At 41.7% G+C, this 7,007-nt stretch overlaps 1 protein-coding gene across 4 annotated transcripts in view; it reads left to right on the top strand.

The window, feature by feature from the left end:
• Positions 1-7,007, top strand: part of PPP2R2B (protein phosphatase 2 regulatory subunit B, beta) — a 374,353-nt gene that overhangs the window by 149,158 nt on the left and 218,188 nt on the right. The gene's annotated exons all lie outside the window — the stretch shown is intronic.

Raw genomic sequence — 7,007 nt, 5'->3', positions numbered from 1 at the left:
TATCACAGTTCTTGTGTTCAAGTAACTCTTATTTTACTTGATAGTGACTCCAAAGTGCAAGAGTAGTGATGTTGGCAATTCAGTTATGCCAAAGGGAAGCCATAAAGTGTTTCCTTTAAGTGAAAATGTCCATGTGTGTAAAAAACATCATGGTATTTGTCTTTCTCTGACTAAATTATTTCACTTAGCATAAGACCTTCAAGGTCCATCTATGTTGCTGTAAATGGTAAGATTCCATTCCTTTTTATGGCAGAGTAATATTCCATTGTGTGTATGAACCACAGCTTCTTTATGCATTTGTCTGTTCATGGGCACTTGGGTTACTTCCATATATTGGCTATTGTAAATATGGTAGCAGTAATTTTTTAATCTGTAATAACAGCTTTATTGAGATACCATACCATAAAAAGTCATCCTTTTAAAATATATAATCCAGTGGCTTTTAATATATTCAGGGTTGTACGACTATTGCCCTTATCTAATTTTAGAACATTTTTATCACTCAAGCAGAAATCCCAAACTCATTAGCAGTTACTCCCATTCCTCCCACCCTAGCCCCTGGCAACCACTAATCTACTTTGTGTCTCTATGGATTTGTCCATTCTGAACATTTCAGATAATTGGAATCATATAGTATGCAGTCTGTTATAACTGGCTTCTTTCGCTTAGTATAATGTTTTCAAGGTTCGTCCATATGGTAGCATCTATCAGTACTTCATTTCCTTTTGTAGTTGAATAATACATGATGTAGCAATAATATATATACAGTGGATATACATTTGGTTCATGTATATCATATACAATAGATATATTGCATTTTGTTTTATCCATTTGTCAGATGGTGGATATTTTGGCCATTTCCACTTTGGGGTTATTATGAATAATGTTGCTATAAATATTTGTGTACGAGTTTTGGGATGAATATGTGTTTTCAGTTCTCTTGCATATATACCTAGAACTGAAATTGCCATTATATGCTAACTCTGTTTAACATTTTGAGGAACTATTTGTGGCTACTCCATTATGAAAATCCCACAAGCAGTGTGTGCAAGTTCCAATTTTGCCACATCCTCAACCAACACAATAGCAGTGATTTTTCAACTGAGAGGATATTCATTCCTAAGAGGGATAAATCAGAATCTAGTGGTGGGTAGTTTGGAAAAGACTCAAGACTATAGAAATTGACTTCAAAACACACACACACCACAAAACACACAGAGCCGGGCTCCTGTTTAGTTGCCTTGGGGTATATCATTTATTTTGATTAGCCTTAATAACATGTATGTAATAATAGTACTTACCTTATAAGGGCTTTTGTTAGAATTAAATGAGATAATGCTAGTTAAAGCACTTATACATAATGGACACTCAACAAGTATTAGCTCAATAATTTTTTATTATATGAACACACTGTAATCTACCTAGCCAGTTCTATTGTTGGACATTCGGATGTGTTTTCAATTTTTCATGATCATTAACAATGCTCTGAGAAATAACCTGATGGCTAGATTTTTGCCCACAGCCATGATTGTTTTCCTTGGATGAACTCTGTAAAGTGTTACTATTTGGTACATTTTAAAGAAATACTAGCTAGTACCTGATTACATTCCCCAATGTATATTTCTGTTTAATTTACACTGAAATTTTACTTTGGGAAATGTAATCAGGTACTAGACAGTATTGTTAAACTGGTTTTTGTAAATCTTCATCTTATACCTTACAAACATAATGCAAAATAAGACCATCTTGGGCAGGATAGCCTAAATTTAATTCTAAAACCACTGAATGAGAAAAGGTACAGGGACAAGAGAAGATTTTCTCTCAGGCTCTCTGATCTGGACACTTGGATTGCTATACCTTTTCTCATGTGTCATCAATACCCTAAATTGAGGGAATATTTTATTAGAGGAAGTCCATTTAAGAATCCAGAGTCTCAAATTAATACAATATCTTAAGGGCAAGATATTCTGTTTTGGGTTTTTTTTCTCCTAGATTAAATGCCACATTAAAAGATCACTCATGTGGCATTACATGCTGTAACATGCACAGAGGAATTGCAAACCTTGCTAGAAATTCTAGAGGTCATCCTCTGGGCATTCAGCACACAAACCAACTGAGAGAGCTGTGCATTCGGTGCTTAGTGATCCTAGAGGGGGATCCCATGAGATTCCCCAATAGAGACACGTGATTAGTTCTGCACATACAAAATGTGAAAATCAAGTGAGGATCATCCTAATTCCTTCCATTTGCACAGGACTTTGTGGCTTACACGGGGCTTTTTGCAAAAGGGTAAAATTTCATGCATCCAGTTTCTAGCTGCTCATTAAGATGGATTGATAGGCAGTAAAATTCAGGTTTCTGGGTCACTTTTGTTCACATGAATGATTGAGTTGCCGTGCGTCTCTCCATTTCTCTGCAGATGGAGACCCCAGTGAGCCACTGCTAGGAAGGAGAACTGACATGTTAGTGAGGCTTGGCAATGGGCCAAGCCTATCGTAAGCACTTTCCTTACATTGTCGCTGAAGCCACTCAACAACCCTATGAAGTAGTTCCTATTATTTTTTCTTCCATTTTGCAAATGCAGAGGCTCAAAGATGTTAGATTCTTTGCCAAAGGTCATGAAATTCATAAATGCCTGAGCTGGGACACAAACCAGGACTGTCTGACACCTAAAGCCTATATTAAGAATCTCCAGACTGGCTGAGGTCAAAGGTTTTAATAAAATTGTAGATATTTAATGTGCTAATTGGACAGGATGACCTGAAAGGTTCCAGGGTGGGCAGCACTAATCTAACTTGGGGAAGGGTATAGGGGAGTGTTGGGGGAAGGGGACCATGACAAGGGTGATAAAAAAGAATGTGTCCACGTGCTGTCATGCTGAATAGTGTAACGTAAGAAGGCTGTGTATTTGTAATTGGCCTTTTCTGTGTCAAGCACAAGCCTGAATTAGGCCAGGCTTTCAGAGCATCCTCTGCTGACCCTTTTGAAGCCTGTGGGCCCCTTTACATAAACTGTGAATGAGACGCTAAGTTCCATGACGTAGCAGAGGCTGATTATACGTCTTATGCATCGATGTTGCTGAACCTCCAGTCCTATCCCAGTAGCTGATGTGGTAGGTGCTTAAATATTGATTTACTATTGATGGTGGTGATGATAGTAAATACTCAATGAGTAATAGTAATGTATTCTTTCCAAGCATTATCTCATCTCATCCTTACAGTAACTCCATGAAGTATCGGGTGTCTCCCCAAAATGTGTACACACACTTAGAATAATTCTAAAGGCAGTGTTTATTAAAATACATTTCATTTTCAAAAGTTGGAGCTATCAGCTGTGTATACATTTTTTGGAACACCCTGTATTTGTCTCCCTAATTTATAGATTAAAAAAAAACCCCACAGCAACTCATGGCTTAGGGAGATCTTGTAACTTGCTCACATTCACAATAAGTGGCTAAAAATCAGCTTTGCCTGATATTGGAACCTTGGCAGTGAACACTATGCTATAGTAACATATAGCTATAGTTATTGATTGATATGCATTTGTTATATTTCTAAGAAAGCACATATTAAACTCAGATTACAGTATTTAGGTTCTGTGAAGGAAGAAACTTTTGTTTTAACCATATCCCCAGCACCTAGAACAACTCTTGGCATTTACTAAATGCTCAGTAAATTTTTTTGTGTGCATATGCTTACAAAATGGGTAAGAACAATTATTTCAATAAGAATAGGAGTTACAAGCTAGAAATTAGTGATTTACAACAGGTTTTGTTGTCAGGGTTGGGTTTTTTTTTTATTGCAAGCACTTTAGTAAGGGTAGAACTCTAAACCTAAATATCACTTTAACAAATTCAGTAATTTATTCATTCAAGAAATATTTATCTCCATTCAATAAATATAATTGCACATCTACTAAGTGCTAGACACTTACTATCAGAGATGTATAGGAAATGATAAACAACAATAAGAAAACAGCTATTGCAAAATGCAATGTGCCATGAAGAAGGCCACGTAGATGTAGAGACAGAAAACAGCAGCAGGGACTATGGTGTTGTCAGAGTGTTTCTCAATAAAATCGGAACAGTTCAGCTGAGATGCTGAGGAATGCCAAGAACAGAAGGAAGGGGCATAGAGGGTGACAAGTGCAAATGCCAAACGCTTTAGGAAAGAAGTTGACATGTTGGAGGAATAGAAAGCAGGTCAGTGGGTCTTCTGAGAAATGGTCTAGGCCAGTGGTCGCCAAACTGCGGCTCGCGAGCCACATGAGTCTCTTTGGCCCCTTGAGTGTGGCTCTTCCTAAGCCTTAGGAGTACCCTAATTAAGTTAATAACAATGTACCTACCTATATAGTTTAAGTTTAGAAAATTTGGTCTCAAAAGAAATTTCAATCGTAGTACTGTTGATATTTGGCTCTGTTGACTAATGAGTTTGTCGACCACTGGTCTATGCCGCCCTCTTACCAGACTAAAGGATTGTACAGGGCTTCCTTCAGACTCTTACCTCCTTTACTACATGTCATTGTGTTAAAGCCCTGAGCCAAAGCTTTATTTTTCTTGGTTTTGGGTGGAGGGGCTAGTTCCCCGTTGTTCATAGGAGAAAAGTGTGATCGTGATCCACAAAATAGAAACCTTTGAATCTACCTAATCCAAAACTTTTGTCTTGAGGGAGGTTGGGCTGTAGTGTTGAATAAATGCAGGAGGAACTTTTCAGGGAACATGAAAGAGCAAATGTAGGAAGCCCAGAGGCTTGATGTATGGAGGGGACATTCCTTTCATTGGTTACAGTGGAAAATTCCTCAAGCACAGCCTGGGCCTACCTGATTCATCACGCAGCTCTGTTCCAACCCAGCACATGTTCCAGGAAGATGACAGGGAGAATCTCCCAAATACGATTTTGCCAAAGCCTCCTGCTGCAACTTAAGCTCATTTCAACTCAAAGCAAGATGTCTTCTCACCACTTTGAGATGAACTTCGCTTTCCCCGACTCCACCCACTCTCCCCGTCCCTCGTTGTGGCAATCTGCAAGAGAAACTCGAGTGTACAACTACTGATGAGCTGACCACTGCGGCCTTGGTGATGGACACAGCTTGTCACATGGAAAACCAGGCTCAGCAACTGGTGCTGAAGAGGATTAAATCAACGTGCACCAATCTTCATCTGTTACTGGAATGTCCTAGGTGACTTTTGAACGAATAGTCAAACAAGCACATAAGACTTAACCACCTGATGAGAATAACATGGACTCTCTTGCAAGCTGAACTCCAATCATATCAAAGGATATTCCTACTCTGTCCTTCCAGAGACATGCTGTCGCTTCCTGGAGGAGGGGACAATTCCATTTTCCACCTGCCAGAGCATCTATTCTTCATGGAAACCTATTGGCAATTCCCAGCCTCAGTTGAGGACTTGTTCCCCCCCTTTTTGTTTTTAACTTCAAATACTTTCTAAATGGTGTTAGCCGAAGCATTGTATGTACATAATTAACTCACAGGGCCCTCTGGGCTCATCTAGCTAAACTCCAGGAGCTTAACTGAGCAAGGCATTTGCTTATGTCTCCTCCTACAATGACACCCGCCCAAACGAATCCCGGCTACAAGACGAAACCGGGGAAATGTCTTTTCAAATTGGCTTTCCAGTGACTTCATGATTTTGGTTTCATAACAATAATGATTGAATTTTGCTTTCAAATACGGAATTGGCAATTTGGGGGAGCAGGGTAAGGGTGGTAGGGAATTCGGTATTTTCCTCTTCGTTGAAGTAGAAAGACAGGCCTCTTTTTTGTATTCACTGGATCTTTGAAATTCCCTCAGGGTGGCAGTGGCTCTCTGCGGGCACAGGGCTCCGAGGGACCAGGCATGTTGAGAGCAAATGTAAGCTTGCCCCGCAGTGTCCTGTCTTCACAAGCAAAACCCACAGGAAGACCTGCAGCACTTCCCCAAAACAAAATGCAAAGGGCGAGGGAAGGGGCACTGTTCAGACGGACTGTGTTGACTGGATTCATACACAACTCAGCCCTCTGCTTCCCTCTGCCTGTGTAGACATAAACGCCTGCTGTTATGGCTGTTTGAATGAAGAGCTCAGTTGTGATGGCAGAAAACTTCTGGCCGCTGTTTCCCTTTCTATTCCTAGCACAGAGGGCTTAAGCTGGGCGCTGAGAAGCTCTTTTCCCATTCTGTCCTCTCTGTTGAGGTTTGGAATCCCAGGCCTTGCCCTTGAACTCCATCAAGGGACTGCATGCACCACATAGGGGTGTGCAAAGGGACCTGGATGTCCACTTCCTGCCTACCTAAGCCCACCCCCTTCTCTTTGCTGTCCTGAAGCGCGGGTGTCCGGAGACATGCTGCAAGCTGGGGGGGGCTGTGGGCGGCAGAGTAAACACCGCCTTCCGCTGCGTGGCGCGGGAAGGGGGAGGTTGAGAGAGCGCACCTCTGCTTTTCACCCGAGCCTGCAAGCGAGCTGCTGGCTGCCCAGGTGCCGGATCGCGGCTGAGATTTCCCCTATGTCTTCTTCTAAGAGTGTTACAGTTTTAGGTCTTGTGTTTAAGTCTTTAATCCATTTTGAGTAGATTTTTTTAATGGTGTAGGACAGGGTCCAATTTCATTCTTGTTTGTGGAGATATCCAGTTTTCCCAGCACCATTTATTGAAGAGACTATCCTTTCTCCATTCTGTACTCTTAGCACCTTTATCAAAAATTACATACATGGGTTTACTTCTGGATTATCTGTCTTGTTCTGTTGTTCTCAGTGTCTGTTTTTTTAATGCCCCAGCACCCTCACCCGGGCCCGGCCGGCCTGAATCCTGCCCCTGCCATCTCGCCCTGCAGCTCAGGTCGAGAAAGGCACCATTTTGTCGCGGCTGCCCCCTCTCCCGAGGGGAGGAAGGATCTCCCCCCGCCCCTTGCATTTCGGAGCGGCTGCCAACGAGGAGAACCTGTTGGGCATCTCCCCAGCCCGGCTAGTGAGCGCCTCCAGGGCGGCGGGCGGGACCAGACCCCGGGGGCCCAGC

Source organism: Myotis davidii, unplaced genomic scaffold (genome assembly GCF_000327345.1).
Source record: "Myotis davidii unplaced genomic scaffold, ASM32734v1 scaffold89, whole genome shotgun sequence".
In the NCBI taxonomy this organism is placed as follows: Eukaryota; Metazoa; Chordata; class Mammalia; order Chiroptera; family Vespertilionidae; genus Myotis; species Myotis davidii.
The sequence above is the reverse complement of the archived record's forward strand: the minus strand, read 5'-3'. Positions and strand labels throughout refer to the sequence as shown.